The 17,286-nt window shown below is 47.8% G+C and overlaps 1 protein-coding gene across 2 annotated transcripts in view; it reads left to right on the forward strand.

The window, feature by feature from the left end:
• Positions 1-302: 302 nt before the first annotated feature.
• cdh19 (cadherin 19, type 2) overlaps positions 303-17,286 on the forward strand; it is a 74,698-nt gene continuing 57,714 nt past the window's right edge. Inside the window, exons 1-2 of one of the 2 annotated variants that reach the window (XM_077735629.1) lie at positions 303-1,270; positions 4,230-4,279. The gene's annotated coding sequence lies outside the window, so the exon portion shown is untranslated. The remainder of the gene's footprint in view (positions 1,271-4,229; positions 4,280-17,286) is intronic. The other variant, XM_077735627.1, reaches the window with a different exon arrangement.

Raw genomic sequence — 17,286 nt, forward strand, 5'->3', positions numbered from 1 at the left:
GAGACAGGGCTAAGCAGTCACAGTAAATGGGGTGCTTTAGCTATAAACTTTACAACGGAAAAAAGCTGTAAAATCCGAGCCGACTGGTAGAAAAGAGGCTTAAGTTAACATTGACGGCAATGGACGTCCCGTTTTGTTAAAAAATGGGCGGAGTTGTGTCCTATTTAAAATTAAAATAAATACACGGTTAAAAATTTAATTTTCACGTGAACTTGCGTTTTTAAGCAGTCCTAACTTATTTTTATTTAGGTGGGAGTTGTTTAAAAATCTTATTTCGATAAAACGAATTGGTAGTGATCGGGGGTCACCTAATTAGGGCGGGCAACAGGTGTGACAAACAAAACATCGGCTCAACCAAATGTGCATCACGGCTCTCCTCCGCTTTCCTGCAAATAAACAAAAACAACAGACTTTAATCCGCTTTTTTGGCATTCCGCCACTAAAGAAAAAAGGTTTAAGAAAGATTTAACCCAGTTGGAACCCCCCAAAAAGTGAGTTTTTACCCATGAAAAGTGCCACCAAAGACATGCTACATGATCTATGCTAATGACGAGCTCGAAGCTAACAACGAGTGTACTGAAATGCGTTAGTCACCCCGCTCACTTCCACAACCAACATGCGTTTTCATGAACGGTAACAGAATTTAAGCACTTATGCATTCGAAAAATATGAAAAACAGTGCATGAATATAGCGCAAGCTACTGCTAACAAACATGCTAGTCACGAGTAGAGTTAGCTAACCGACGTCCGGTTAGCTGGAGCGACAAACTCAAGACTCGAGGACAAATAACGGCAAGCTTTTTTTCCCCTTCATCCTCCGGCTCGTGAAGCGTGCATTTGCCTTCACCTGCAAGAAAAAGTCAACACGGGACACACACACAGTTTCCCACGCTGATGCTAACAGAGACAAGTCAAACCGACTCAAGAAGGATTATGAAATAAGAGATGACTCCCTCAACTCATGTGGACACTTGATTTTTGATCTCTCCGGACCGGAGAACGTTTTTGCAACACAAATACAGACCACAACATGAGGTCATTTCCAACTGGACATTGACATTATTGTGAGACAATGAATGGACTTGAACCATGCAGGAAAACATTTGAGAGCCTCGTTCGTTTACAGTTCAAATGGACGTCACGAAAAAACAAAGACGTCTGGACGCACAAAAATGCCGATATGTTTGAGCCAATCCGGCCAACTCAAGCCATTAAAAGTGGCGGAGAAAAAAAAAGGACATTGAACACAACTGCTTTGTAGGAGTGCAGGGTGAGTACCAAACATATTTTCCTGCTATGTATTTGTCTGAATAATGATGTTCAACAGTTCTTGCTATTGTAACAATATGAATTTATTGGGTATGGCATGAAGAAAATGTTATCCAATTTAATCTGGTCATCTAAATGAGTGAGGAATAATATAAATAGCAATGACAGTCCATTGAATCATCTGCTGATTCCCAAATCATTATTTTTTGGGGTGATATTTTGAGTCTTGATGTTTTATTTTCCAATACTCTGACAGGATTTTTATTATTTAACATGTGTAAAAAATGTTGATCGTGGGACATTAAGGGTCAAAATATATGAAAATGCGTGCCTATTTTAGTCATTTGACCACATTTAAAGTAGAAGAACAACATTGTGACACTGTTAAAATCTGCGATTGGCTGGCCACAAATTCAGGGTGTCCAAAGTCAGCTCGAATAGCCTCCAGCACCCCCCGCGACCCTCACACGTATTTTCAGGCCTTCCCAATGTCGTCTTCAGCTTCCGTTGCCCGTGGAGACGCGCGTCGAGGTTTTCCCCGCGTATTTGCTCGGCGGCGGCACCAAAATCCCAGTGGCTTTCCGCGGCGTGACCGCAGTGGTCTCCGTGACATTTTTCAGCAGCCCGTCCACTCCCTCGCCGCTCCTCCGTAAAAAGAAAACGGGCGAGGGAGGATCCTGCGTGTGCAAACAGACCGCCACCTCATTTGAGATGTTTTTTTTTTTTTTTTGCTGCATATTGAAAAAAAAGAAATGATACTTGAAAGATGCGAGATGTGAAGCCGGTCACCGGAGGGAACCCACGGGAGACGAGCACGCGTGGCCTCCGACTCCCGCTGAGATAGGCGCCTCATGTGGTTTTGCTCCAGACTGGATAGCAAAGTTAAAAAGAATGCCTTGGACAGTCATCCCTCCAATAACACGGTTAATGTAGACCAGATCATTGAAAAATTGGGAAGTAGCTATTATAATTACTACCTTTTTTCTTCAGTGCTGAGTACTAGTAGCAAAAATGGCCGTTAGCGCCTGTCGCTTTCACAATCCCCGTAAAAAAAAAAGAAAAAAGTAGCTTGGTCTCATCCCTGTAGATGTGGCGTTTCTTCAGAAGCTGCGTGGATAATTCCACCCCGCTTTTTTTTTATGCTCCCCTCGACAAACATCTGACATTTGCAGCATGGCGTTTGGCGTTTACGTCAAAGCGCTACCTGCGACTCTCTTGGCGACGCTATTGCGCGAGGGCACCTGAGAGGCCCGGCGACGGGAAGAAGGCTCTCGCCAAAAATAGCCCGCTTATTTTTGCACTGGGCTTACGTGGCTCGCGATACGGCTCGCCTTCATGTTTACCTCTGCGGTTCGCTTGAAAGGCGGCGCCGCCGTCTCGTCTCCGCCAGCCGACAAGTCAATCCGACATATGTCGCGGCGTCTCGTCGGGACGGATGAGTCCGGCGCTTCCCTTTTTAAAGAGCTTTCAGAGATGCAAATGCCGTAATCAAACGTTTGAGAACCACGGCTTTAAGATTCTTCAGAATCTTTTGCTAATGCTAACAATGACCGCTTTCCACATTTCTCTCTGAAATCCGCGCTTTCATGTCGGGCCAACGTTAGGTCCGATACATTCCAGGCGCTCATCTTGGGGGATTTTTAATGAGGCCAAGAGGCGGAAAAGGTGGCGTTGTTGGGATTCCCGGGTCGCTGCTCATTTTTCTTTCCCGCCTTAGACACGCACGCAAGACGTTGACGCCGGCCGCGCGTGCGTGGGAGGACGACTTTAAGGTTAGCCGGCCCCGGCAAATAAAACCGGGCCGCTCTAGAGGAATGAGAAGTAAATTACGGGGAGACCTGGCTGTTAGCTTGGACTCGTGCCTCTTTCTCACCAGCTATCATCTGATTTCCTCCTTATTACTGCAGCAGCCACAGGGCATCTTCTACCGAAGCCTGCTTTCTTTTCCACCGTACCGTCTCCCGGCTCGACCTCACAGGCCGCCATGTCTCGTGAAATCTCGGGTAGAAAAAAACAAAACAAACTTATGTGGATGTTTTTTTGAGCTAGTTTTTGACACGCTACACATGCTAATTAAAAGACAAAACCGTTCACTATTGGCCCAGCGGCCAGAACAAACTCGAGATCGCTCAAGTCATCGTTTTGCTCGATGTCGTACAAGCGGGAATCGCGATGGAGTCAAGCGTAGCCGCCGCGAAGGATTTAACAAGTAGCGTTAATACAAAAGGATTGGAAAACTGAGGGGAATACTCCTTAGCGGTCGTGAAACGTGCATTTTTAAAGTCCCAAATCCCAGTTGTTTTTTTTTATCCGCTCGGACGGGTTTCGAGAGCTATTTCCGTCTCCCTAGCAGCTAGCGTAGCGAGAGGACGCTAATGACGACGTTCCATCTCCGGAGACTCTTTCTCGTCTTTTTTTGAGCCGTCGTTTCTTCATCACGGCGACAAGCTCCCATTCTCCGCTTAATGGAACGCTCGGCCAAAACGTCCAAGGTCGGGACGTGAAATTCCTCCGCGGTTGGCTTTATGGGCTTCCAAATGCCAAGCCAGGCGCTACTTGGCCGCTAATGTCCCAGCGTAATAGTAGCAGTCGCTCTCTATTAAAGTCAGCCGGGCAATTTTGAGAGACGCAGCGTGATTAATGGGCCTCGTCATTGGACGGAGACGCTTGTCGCTTTTGAGAAAAGACGTTTATGCTCGTTCTGCTCACGTTTTCCTCGCTTTTGAGCGGCAAATGTGTCAAGTTAATCGTTTGTGTTAGCGCACGTGTGTCAGAGTGGCGGGGAGGGCGGGGCCAAAGGAAAGCAGGTGTTTTTCGCCTTTTGAAAAGATGCATTTTCATCTTTACCCTTTCGGGGAAATATTTTTTATGGATATTGCCTATTATTCACCAGTTAAAATGTGCAAAAATAAGCACCAATGGGTTGGATAAGTATCAAATGTTTTCTCTTTTTTTTGCAGCATGCGCCATTTTAAAGTAAAGTTCAACACCAAGTGATGCCCAACTTAAGGTAAGCACTTTTTTTTTATTGGCCGATATTTCAGCAGTTACATATGCAAGGCAGCAGCTATCGCTCGGTTTTCTTTTTATTGTAATTCTTGCAATGCCATTCCTGTCCATATTATCACATCCATCACATCTTGCGCACCATGAAATATTTCCGCTAGGATTGGATAGCGCGTCGTAACTCTTTGGCTTGACAATTTTTCCCCGCCACGCCGAAATAAATGCGTTATTAAAAGGCTCGACGGAGAAAATAAGGCTTCTCCCTTTATCGCCATGGCAACGCCGGCTCGTTTACCATGACGTGGGAGGGCAAATGGGGAGGAAAGCGGCTAAAGCCAATGGGGGGGGGGATATTGAGACGTGGCCGGCCGGGCTCTCCGAGTAAACTCCTTCCCGCGCCGAGGCCGGGGGAGGGGCTTAGGGGGGGTTTTCAAAGCGGGGCGACTTTCCCGCCCCCCGTCCAATTGTACTCGCGCCGCCTTATCGGAGCTTTGGAGAGATTCAGCCACCCGACGTTTGTTTTTCCAAATACCCGCGGAAAGGTGCCCACAAGGAGGGATTCGCTAAGGTTTTACTAGTAGTCTGGGGGGCTTATCCTTTTGGGGGAATGTGGATTGAAGGGGTGGTGGGGAGGCTGTCAATAGTCTGCTGAATTAGGGTTGTAATCCAGATGGCTCTCATTTTCTTGGTCTAGACCTCATTTTCGTGCTTTGTCATTTTTGTCCAGTATGCCTGAAAACATAAGTCCACTGACATTTACTTTTGCAGACCGCGTAAAGCAAGTGGCAGGCCGGATCTGGCCCCCGCTCCGCCGCTTTGACACCAGTGGTATAGCGCCCGCCATAAAAGTAAAATAGGAGCTTTCGGTGAGTGAGCGAGCGGGCCAACACGGAGATTGATTTGTCGTCCGACGCCGGGGGGGAGCGGGCCCGATCCCTCTGCTCGTAAATTGCGATCCAATTACGGCGTAACCAAACAGCGCATTAACATGAAATTTGGACGGCGCTATTGCATTACTCGCCGTGATGAACGACGCCCACGTCCGGGCCTCATTTGTCGTCGGCGACAACGGCGAGACCGCCCAGCGTGCCAAATGCCAACGTCGTTAAAGATGTTTCCCACGGAAAACGTTGAATTTTGACCCCCATCGATTGACTACCCCCCAAAGAAGGCATTTTTAAATGTATTTTTTTGTCATTTCGTGTCAAAAACAGCTCGCTAGGCAAACGTGGAGGCCCATTTAACAGCGGGTCGTGACAGCAACTTTATTGTCATTTATGAGTCACGTGTCTGCAAGTCGTATTTTTGCCGGGATCGTTTGAGAATTGATAATCGCGGGAAGATGACAAAGTGTGTGTGCGTTTGTGTGAATATCCGTCCTTTGCTTCTCCGGTGCCATTGTGCCGCTCGCCACCGCCGCCGCCCACGTAGTATCAATCCATATTCATGAAATCCTCTTGTTTTATGGCCTTTAGCCATTCCCGACACACACTTTTGTATCTCACAACGTATGCACAAAATAATAGTTGGTTCCGATTGTTTACGTCTCAACAAATTGGTTGGCGTCGCTGGGATAGGTCTGGATCCATTGCTTGCCGCTTACTGCTATACTTTTCGGGGCTCGGTTAAAAAGTTTGGAAACATTATATCTTGTTGTTGTAAAGTCCTACTTTAAACTCAGGGGGTACAAAGGCTATTTGGATCGATGGGAGTGGGCTGTAGTCCGAGTATTGGAGTAAAAGAAAGCAAAAGAATGCACAAAACTGTAGTCTCAGTCTTGCTCTTGTCGTGCTCTTTCTGGTCTTGGTTTTGGCTTCTCTCTGTTTTGCTCGTAAGTCCCATAAGCGTTGGTGTATCTTCCAGTTGTGGTCAAGAACGCAATTAGCGCATCCTTTGCTAACCAAACGAGCGTTTAACACCGTTCTTTTAAAGCTGCGTGTGGGCATGAATTAATTTCTTTCTCCAAACGGACAATAGGAGCCACCATTACAATACTTATCGGTCAACGTGGGCCAAGTATATGCGTGTTATGCATTTAACCTTGCTCCTATTTCCATGAAGCTCACATGGAGATGATACTTTAGTCATTGGCGGCTTCCCCAAGGGAAACAACCTCAGTAACCGTGGTAGTGGTCGCCGTACCCTTGGTGTCGTGAAAGCTGCGGGCCAACAACATTAAGAGCTTTGTCGGAACACTAAATTAGCCTGGTGATAAATGGCCACGCGTGTATCATCCCGTGTAACATTTTGCTGCGCTCTTTATTTTTTTTACTGTACACAATAAGGTCTCTCAAGGGTAGTTTTTTGTTGCTTCCCCCCCCTCTACTTCCCATTTCTAAAACAGCCAACACGTTCCCAGATAGGCCCGGGGAAGCTTTGGAGCCCCACCGGAGCATTTACGGAAATTGATCTGGGCCAAAATAGTGCCACCGGCCATTGGCTCCAAAATGGAATTTCCCAGAGTGCTCCGAGTGAAGCTTCTATTAAAGCCGCCTGAGCGTGCTTCACGCCGTGCCCTACAAGCGCTACAAACACGCCGCCGCCACTCAAATAATACCAAAGTACGTGGCCAATGCGCGGGCGGGGGTGCAAGTTATTCTTAATAGCGCAATACATCAACGGCGGACGTTGAGTGTGGCCCGTTTCAGGCGCTTCCGTTCGGGGAAAATACAATCACGGGCGATCCGTTGGCGTGGCATCCTGCCACGCTAAATCAAATGAGTCGGCGCCACGGCAGATTTACAAGGCGCTCGCTCGCCGTCCATCTATCCAAGCTATTTTTTGTCTTTTTTCGCCTGGGAAGAAATCCATAGGCGGGCGGGCGGGCGGGTGGGTTGACTCCAGGAAAATATGCTGCATTTGCTTCCTTTCCACTCGGGAACCTACCCGTAAAACCACTTGGGTCTTTGTCCTGGCGTCCATCGTTGACCCGCCATTACTTCTTACCGAATTTTTCTTGAATTTTTACTACTAAAGTGACTATTGCAGTCCTATAAAGCATGGAAAAAAAGTCAGATATTTCTCATTAATGGTGGTAGTCTCGGAAATAAATTGGCCATGGCTGAATGAATTAATTTTAGAGAGTAAAGTGTCCTTGAAATGTTAACTCGGGGAGCGACGCCAATAAACAACTTCCTCGTTTGGCGGAAGGCGCCGCTTCGACAAGCCGACAACTTTTTTTTTTTATGACTGCGACGGCGGCGAAGGCGAAGACTGATTTTCAGGGCGCCGCGCGTCAACAAAACACTTGACACGTAAACGAGCTTCTCATTAGGAGGCTTTTAACTAAAAAGCCCTCGGAAAGTGGACTATTGTTTGTCAGCCACATTCTTTGAACACAAGCTGATGCTTTTTCCATAAAAAAACAAAACAATACAAAACAAATGCCTTTCTATCTCTTCTCTTTTCTTTTTTTACAACTTTGATGTTTTCTCAGCGAAAGCGTATCGAGTCCCATTTGGAAAGCGCGCCTCTTTCAAGTCGACGTTTTAAACAAAGTCAGTCGATACATTTTAGGAAATATGCCCTTTTAGTTCCAAAACAAGGAATTTGAGATGATGGGGTGCAGTATTATTGGGGTTCTGCTAAAAGAGCCCCAAATGTTCCAATCACGTGATTTTGCGCTTTGGTAAACGAGCCACGCATTCGGGATCTCAAGATTAAACGTGGTTGTTTTGAAGGCGTCCCACATTGAAAGTGGGTTATCCCCAGATTATTTCAGTCCCTCTCTCTCTTTCAGGCAAGGCGCTAGTTAGCTAGCTAGCAGGTTGCACAGAGAAAAGCGGCGTCCGCATTTCCCCGCGGGCGCCATCCATCCCGCCGGTCCTCCGTCATCCGACTCCTGCGGCCCCCCGAAATAGCGGCGACGCGTTAATATTTCACCGTGCTCTTGTATTTCGGCGCGTTTACATCTGCCGTTTGAGACGTTTCAATTAGTAAGTCCTTAAACAATCGGCGCGGCCATTAAACATGGAAATTCCAGTTTACGAGCGCCGCACGCTATTACAAAGACAGCTTTTTATTCCAAAAGGATTTTCCGCCGGGTGTTTTATGGTTTCCTCGCAGGCCGATATTCACAAAGATGGATGGAACGGATGCGGTCTTGTCTCAGTCAATTCTGGTGTGGGGCCAATTTATGGATCTGTACTTGTTCTCCGAGTCTTGTTGGAAGCTCCTCCCTCCCTTCCAATGGCACTTTAGTTGTTCCTCAGCGGCGCCCAACAGACAATCTTGCTTAAACAGCGCCTAAGTTGATTGGTCTCCTAGTGACAAGCCTTTGATGCATCTCAGGCACCGACTGGGGCGGGCGGCCACGCAAAGTAAATACTTTGAATAATTGAAAACGCCGGCGGAACACCAGAGACGTTTCGAGAATGACAAAGTCCCCGGACACTTGGCGTGGTGAAAAATGCACGCAAAATGCACGCAAAATGCACGCTCACATCCGAGCGGCAATATTTCACCATTAAGTCGTGTCATGGCCGCCTTTGAGCGTATCATATTGTCTTGCTCTGAAAAAACAAATCATCTTGGAAATGTGGAGGCAATTTTCCTATTTCTTTTGGTATTGTCAACTTATCGCCACACATTCTTCTTCTCCTTTTTCTTGTTCTTGTCCGTCACCCCCGGCAGAAAAATGAGGCGGGGAAATGAAAAGAGGAAGTTGGGATGAGCGCAATGAATCCAGATAGATGATTTCTTACCAGTCTTTTTTCTTCATTGTGCGCCACCTTTTGATGAAAGGCCGCGGGAGTCTGTCAGCATCGTTTCCGCTTTCATTTGGCGCCGCCGCCTCTCGCCTATCTGATTACCCGTGGAAATAGCAGTGGCCGCCATTGTACATTTTTACATCAGTTCAGCCCAGAAACATTTTTCAGTTCCATTTGTCTGAGCAAATAACCCCGCGGCGTCTCTAAAAGAAAACAAAACTAGCGTCAACCCTTTCCCATGGCCGGAACGAATGTCTCCAAATTTGCCTTTTTCCAAAATGGATTGTCATTGAACCGCGCTCTCCGGGTGGAGACCAAAGTCACGTCCGGTGTGACAACGCGCCCGTCGCAATCCGCCGAACAAAAGAAGTGGCTTTCATTTTGCGCCTGGTGGGCGTCCTTATTAATATGGAACGCGCCGCGGCCACTTGTCACAGGAAAAGAAAAAAAAGACGGAGGGGATATTTGCCGCAGATGATTCGAGTCCGAAGTCACGAGCGCCGCGCACGGTCTTGTTTTGTCTGTACCCCCATTTAAAATGCGTTCCCCGTGTTGTAGCACGCCACGCCTCCATCCCTGCGTCCTTCAAACACATCCGGTCAGAGCGTCGTAATTGCAGCGTGACGGAGGGGCCGCCATCAATCACCCCCGCGGAGATAGTAGCGGCTAATCGGGCAGCCACCAATCCAACGTCATCTAGCTTGACATCCGCTAAGCACTTCCATGTAATGAGATTTTTTCTCTCTCTCTGTGTGTGAAGCTTGTTAATACTCACAAGACGTTCCTTCTTTCAAGTCAAATATGCTTTATTAAGATGAACAATATGGATTCATTTATTCTGCCTTCAGAATCCAAATGCTTAAAATATTTACCGATTTCATAACACGTTCTTACCGCGCTAAGGGTTAGCATAACAACGACAACGTATTTGTACATTTATGGCATCGCCATGGGTTCGACCTTGGTGATTTTGAGACGGATTCAAAATGGCGGCCTTTTGCATCCTTTTCCATCGACCCGCTCGGAAAGCGGTAACAATCGCTGGCCGGGCGTTAACGGAATATCAAACGCGGCGGTCCAAGGACTTGACGCGTCAGGCCAATTTGGAACATTTGAATGGAAAGAGAGAGCCAGGCGCCCATCTCTTCTTTTTTTTTTTTTTTCTATCGATTTCCAAGGATTCGCTTTTAATCCGCGCCAAAAGAAACGTTGGGATGGTTGAAAAGAATTGGAACAAAAGAGCCAATCTTTGGCCTTTTCCACTCTTTTGGTGTTCCGGGCGTCCTTTGCCTTCACCTTCAATCTGCTTTGTACAAATAAATAAATACAAATACAAATCATCACAGCCCAGGTGAAAAAAAATCCATATTTTCATAGGGGAAGTCATTAGGATGCGCCTTGGCTAGATGCCCCGGGGCCGCAACCCACAGGAAACCCACTCGGACGCTAATCTTGCGCTTTGTTTTTCTTCAAATGAAAAAATAACAACATCAAAACAAAATACAAACGCAACCTGTTTTAGCTGGCAATTCCTTTGCGCTGGTACGTGCTTCTCATTCCAGTGTTTAGTTTTTTGGAGCGGTGAGCCCGTCCGCCTCGCAGTCCCGGGGTCGAGGGTTCGATGCCGGGCGGGTCGTCTCGGGGCGATTCGGACGTTTTTTTTTGCATCCTAAAAATGTCATCGATCAATCAAATGGAAGACTCGCCCTGGCTTAAATTCACAATGCAAATCACTCTTGCAAAAGTTATTAAAAAGAGGAATAGATGAGTGGATTTGCATTTTAATCCACACACACAAATAAGAAAAGCCAATAAAAGGATTTCATGAATGCCGTTCGAATTTGAAAACATTCTTGAACTTTTATTTTCATTATTCGTCCGACTTTTTAAGTGATTTATCAAATGTGATTTCTTGGAAGAAGTAGTAGGTGCCTTTTATTTGCAGCGGGCTCACGACCTTGCCTTACAAAGCGCTTAAACGGCCGGGATCTTTTCACAAGTGGCTTTTCCGTAGGATGAAAGCGGCGGCGGCGGAGGCGGGGGAGCCACTGGCCGACCCCCTTTGGAGTGCCGGGCTCAAAGTCAACACTCTTGAAGGGGGCGCTAATGGGCCCTCCCAAGTCCAACGCCGACAACAATTAGCGTGGCGCCCACTTGCATTTCGTCTTGACGGTTCTTTGAGAGCGAGGCGCCGCTTCGGAGGTCGTTGGCCTTTTTCCGTCTCTAGTCCTGCTAAATTGAAAAAAAAAGATACATATATATATATTAGGGGTGTCCATCGCTGAAAAATAGCAGCCGGGGGTGGGAATCTTCCAAAAACCGCAACTAATATCTTTGAATCGACACGTATGGTGTTGTTGTCCAAACAAGGCATAGCGTTATATCTTAGTATTTGCGTTTTTCTTTCTCCGGCAACACTTTGACATCTCATTTATTATTATTTTTTTCTAATCTCAAGGTCCCGCCGTATTCAAAGACGGACAGTTTGTTGGGAGTGCAGAAAAAAAAAAATAAGCGGAATTAATTCCATGGTCGAAAGCGCCGTAGTGGCCTCGCCGCCGCCGCCGCCACTACTTTGGCTAACCTCAAATGGCCTTGGGCTGATTTATGATTATTAAGCGGCCATAAATCAACTCTCTCTCTCTCTCTCTCCGACTCCGAGTGTGGAAAACCATCCTTCTAAAGCGGGCAAGTCATTAAAGTAGAGCAAATGCGAAACATGTCAGCGCAATGGAAAAGTGTCACAAGCGCGATGGACGAGCCAAAGACCCAAAGACCACCCGTCTTGCTCAAACTTTTCAAAAAGAAACTTGCTCGGAAGCAAAATAGCTCGTACGGATTCCTTCCGCCTCAAATTTTAACGCGACATCGAGGTCGTCGTACGCTAACGTCGATTGCCGGAAAGTGCTAATTCGTGTACGCGTATTTGGCCGTGGCTAACCTCACCGTCGATTAGACCTTTCCTCGTGGCTTCCCACTAAATTAAAAATAAAATAAAAATAAAATGTCGAGCTGTCCCAAAGCGTCCTTCTGCGGTCATGAAAAATAAAGGAGCTACAACACCCCCACGCAGGGGAAGGCTTTCAAGCCTTCGCTCTGCCTGCCGTTTGAATATTTCATGGCCGCCTCCACTTATTTCAGGGGGAATAATTGATCTGGAAGGAGCGCCGCCACGCACAAAAGCAACCAAAACCGGTCGTCCTTGTCGTTTGGCGAGCGGGCCCCACGACCACCGCGTAGTACCTGAATTCCCTTCTGGCGGCAACGGCTGGTGGTGTGGCGTGGCTATATTTAGAAGTTTATTTATGGAGCCTCTTCTGATTTTGTACGTGGCGCAAAGACAGATATTTGTTTGCTAACGTCGCCGGGCCGTTGGGAAAAGCCTCTAACGTCGTAGGATTTTCAAAGAGCCAAGATGGCGGACGTCCAGTAGTAGATTCTTGGATTCTCACGTTAGATACAAATGGCAGACTGATGATTTAAAAATCGCCATGTTTTTTCTAAATGAACATATTGACACGTTTTCCAGCTTACATTCTTAACTTTGTTGTAAGTCTTCTCATGGTAGCAAATTCCATGTCGCTAACTAGCTAAACTGTCCACCAGCTGATTTTTTTCTTTTTTGTAATAAGCTTTTACGGAGTAAATTCCTTCCACAAATCCTCGTGCTAACCTCACCATTTTTTTTAATATGCCAGCAAAACTGTTGTAGCGTAGGAGGATAAAAAGAGAAATCCTACAAAATGTCCATTTATGAGGTCTTGCGTGTCCTTTTATCGCCCGCTAGCACTTCCATCCAATTGCGGGTCAAGAGCCATAAAGTCCAAGGGCCCATTTTTTTCTCATACCCTCCGTGACATTTCAAGTCCCATCTGGGCGATGGAAGCCATCCTTCCATCCTTCCTTCCTTCCTTCCTTCTTTCTCGCGGTGGGATCGATAAAGTCCGTCGGGGGGAGGAGGGCGTTAAGCCCAAAACCAATTGTCGGAGGCCACCGCCAATCTGGGAGATATCGGAGACCCGGGACGCAATTGGAGAGGGCGCTAGACGTGGATCGATAACGCTCAAATGAATCGTCGGACATGGCGGCGCGGCGGCGCAAGGGAACTCGATCCCCGGCATCACGGCCGTATACTTTTACGCCCGAGCCGTCGTAACCCGATAAAGTGGAGCGGCACCTCCGCGCCCATCGCTGTCGGATTTAAAAAGCACTTTGCGCGGCGCTCGGACGGACATTAAGGCTCGTTAGCCATCCCGGGACGCCGCCTATAAAGGAGGGCGGCTTTTTAAACCGGCGTAAATGTCACGGCTTCGTGTTCTTCCCATTTGCAATTAAGACGCTAAAGGTTGAAGTTTACAAACTTGACCGTTAGGGAGTGTGGAGTCGTGTTGTTGTTGTTGTTGTTGTTGGGGTCACTTTTGGTCTGATTTGCTAAAGTCTTGCTCTTTGTTTTGATTGCCTAAAGTCCCGGTCTTGCCTTGTCTCAGTTTAGGATTTCTTGAAGACCGACTTGTGGTCTTAACCGCCGGGGTCTGGATTGATTTTCATCTCCAATATTCCTGATTTTGACCCGCTTCTGGCCTCCGTCTTCTTGCTCTTTAGCCAACGTCAGCCATTTCTCATTTTTGGTTTCAATCTCCACTTTAGCAGCCGAGGCTCACGGGGCGGCGATTGTCTTCTCTCGTTTAAACGGCGCGTCCGCCGCGCAGAGCAATAAAAATAGACGTCAAAGCCGTCGGCGACGTGTCACCTTACAGCGTCCCGCCGCGAGTCTATCCACTTGCCGCCGGCGTTTAAGGAATTGCTGAGGCGCCTTATTCTTATTTTTGCTCTAGCGTCTTGTCACGGTTTCGTCTGGTTCCGCTGGCCTTCTCCTCTCCCCGCGTCTTCTGGCTCACCCTCGTATTTTTTCTCCCAGCGGGAAAAATCCATACTCTCTGAAGGTCGCGGCGCCACGGCGACCCATCCGTGCGTATTGAAAAACGGCGGTTTTCGGAGTATTTTGCCTTTTTCAGCCCGAGTTGTGGAGCGCCATTTTGTTGAAAAAGGCCAACAGATAAATCCATTTGACTTTTCTCTGTTATTTCAGGCCGGCCAGCCGGCCGGCTGCTTTTCTAGCGTGTGTGCAATAACTAGACAAAGTGCTTTTGCTATCTATATACGTTCCTTCATTCATCATTTATCATCCCTTGCGTGACCGTGTTGCGGTTAGCTTTGGCGCTAAACATACCTGGCCGTGGCCTCCCTTGCAGGGCGGGCGGGAGCCACCCTGCCGTCATCTGGCCACGTTAACTAGCGCCGCTTCTCGGGGCTTGATTACACGCGGGCACGGAAATATCAAAGTAGGCGCTCGCCCGCGGAGAATGCACCGCTTTTTTTGCGTTGATTCAAAGCCAATCATGATTCATGGAGGACGGCGTCGGGTAAAAATTGCATTGTGGAAGAACTACTACCATTTTTTTCTATATATATATCGGAAATCGCAGGTTTCAAAATGGCGTAAACGTAAATCTCATCGTAGTTATTTGTTGTTACTTGCAACCGATCGTGGATATTGTCGACTGGTGGTTATGTTGAGTAGTGAGAGCCAAGCGCTAATAACGGACTAACCGGACCTCCTCCAAGGTAACGTCAGCCTTGATGAAGACAGATGCGCCGGCCTTTGATCAACCGGCGGCGCATCCGCTCCTATCCCCTCCCCCCCCGGACCCCCACTCGCAATCTGCCTTCCGGCATCCCATTCGCCGATGCGGTCGTTATTTGGGAGCACGCCAAAGGGCGGCGGGCCGCCCCCAGCCGCCCCTAATTGACGTCCATTAATCAAATGGGCGGCGAAGGACGAGCTTATCAGGAGGTCGCTTGGCGTGGCCGGACTGAATGCCAAAAAGGCCGCCTCGTCGTGCTAAGTAAGCTAATGGGAAAAACGCGAGGGAGGCCAATGGCGTCTTTAACCCTTTGCGCGGAACTTGTTTTCCTCAATGGCTGTCACACGTCTCGTCCTTAGCCCGATGAGACGGCCGCGTTTGAGCCGGCAGGTACGCTCGCCGCCAACGTCGCTCGACATTAGCGCAAATAGAAGAAGAAAAAAAAGGAGCTTGTCACGAAGGCCGTGCGCCGCCCGGCTCATTCATGCAAAAGAACAATAAGTCACGGGTGCAAAAGGGGAAGGAAATGTCCCCAGTGGAGACAGCTTAGTTTTGTCCCACGCCATCTTATCCTCAACCCGTGGGTTTTTTTCCTTTCTTTCTCCCAGGGCTTCTTCTGATAAGAAAAAAATGGCTTTTATTCTTTCATTGCATAAAAGCAGTTTCTCTCCCAATAAAAATGGACGAGAAAAAAAATGGGAATTTATTTGAAAGAGTTGACGAGAATGTTTGTTGGCTGATAAAAAATTTAACCAATGTGAGATATTATTCATATACCTAATGTTAAAAAGGATTGTAGCTACTGCTAGTTTATTTTTAATATGATCTATAATCTGCGGGAAAAAAGTTGTTGGTGGAGTTGGCCCGTAATTTTCATTTTTCATCAAAGCGCGTTTTAATCTGCGAGCGGCGCGCTCTCATCTCCACCGGCTCGCTCGTTTGTCTTTATCGTCTTGTTTTATTCTCCTCCGCCGCCACTTCAAAACTTCAACGCCGAGTGATTCATAAAAAAAAAGAAGAGTGCTGACTCTGCATAATTAGTTCCTAATATTTCTAATCTTATTACACGCCTCTTAAAACACAGCCACGGAATTGAAATATGGAATCTTCTGCCTTTTGGGTTTTGGCGCTTTGTTTAAATCCGATCAAATTCATGTCAAATTTGGAATATCATTGAAGTTAACCTACAGAAAAATAAACCCCATCTGTCATTTGCTCATTAGCACCTCCTACAGCTCTGGCGTGGAACTTTCCTCTAGCTGACTTTTAGTTCAATTCGTAACGCGAGTTTTGATGTGTCACCTTGTTCAAACTTCCTAACGAACGAATCGTGTTTTTCACAACAACACGGCCGACCCTTTTTTCATCGCCTGGCTCTGAACGACGGATGAACTCGCGGCGCTTTTAACGCAGCCCAAATAATCTCATGAATTTATGTAACGTGGCGTCCAGGGAATAGAACCCACTGATAAACGCCATCTTTATTTATTCGCTCCTTCTCCCGAGCGGCGCCAAAATAGGCCCTCCCCGCCTCCGTCGACGCCGAGAGACGTCCGATCCGTTTCGACGCTGAAAAGCCCCTCCATCACGGTCGCCCGCGCCGTCGAAATCGGCCGGGGAATTACGGCGTCTCGTTTCCGAATTCAAACGCTCCCGCGGGACGCCAAATTTAGCCGCCTGAAATATTCATGCGGCGTTCGGCAGCTCGTCGGGTTTATCGCCGAGAAAAGGTCGAGGCGGGTATCGGGGGGGCTCTCGGGGGGGGGGGGGGGTGGCGCGTGGGCTCGTGTTTCCCAGCCCGTGCCACTCAATCCTCCCCCCAGCCAGCGGAAACGTGTCAATTAACTTGGTTAGAGACGCTAAATGTGAGAGCGCCGGGTTGATGGATTGATTGACGGGTGGGATCCGCCTCCTTGGCTTTAGTATTAAACTCCTCCCTCGCTCTGCCACGGAAATGTAGCAAAGCCAGCCATTTGCTATCATCACAAGGAATAACGTTAGCTTTGTTGACGTAGCATCTTTGGAGATATTGCCAACACTTTGTTGTTGATCTTGGTTTTCACATTTTTTAATGCAATAGCCTTTTATTTTAGAATCAGTTTGACGTTGAATCGTGGATCTCCTAAAACGTGGTTGTTGTTGTTGCATGATTTTGTCCCATTGGGATGAGCGACAGGCCGTTGGAGCTTTTCTCGGGTTTAGCGCTAACGCTAGCCGTAGGGCCACAATGTCGACTTGAAATTCTTCACCTTGGTCTTTTTTCAAGAGCTCCTGTGGCAGCCCGCTCTGCGTGTCATATTTTTTAATAAGCGTCGTCGGGAGGCTTTTCCCAGGGAGGGGATTCCGACGGCCGCCGTCAATCTCTTCCCCCGCCGTCCGCCGCCTTCCCCTTTCTCGTTAGCCCCGCCGGTCGCCAGGCAACCGTCGGGAGGCGCCGGCGCGCCAGCGGAGAGAGCGCGGCCCGGGCTAATTGGGACGCGGGGAATGAACTCTGGCTCAACTCCGGCGAGCCGAGACCAGCCGGAGATGTCTACGGGGCTACGGCACCCCCAGAAAATTTGTCGTTGGGATTTTCCGCTCATATTTTCAGTCGCGTCTACTTCATATATTCATAGGTTCACAGTTCGATGTCAATCTTGTTGTTTTTGTTGACCATT

Source organism: Stigmatopora nigra, chromosome 16 (assembly GCF_051989575.1).
Source record: "Stigmatopora nigra isolate UIUO_SnigA chromosome 16, RoL_Snig_1.1, whole genome shotgun sequence".
Lineage (NCBI taxonomy): Eukaryota > Metazoa > Chordata > Actinopteri > Syngnathiformes > Syngnathidae > Stigmatopora > Stigmatopora nigra.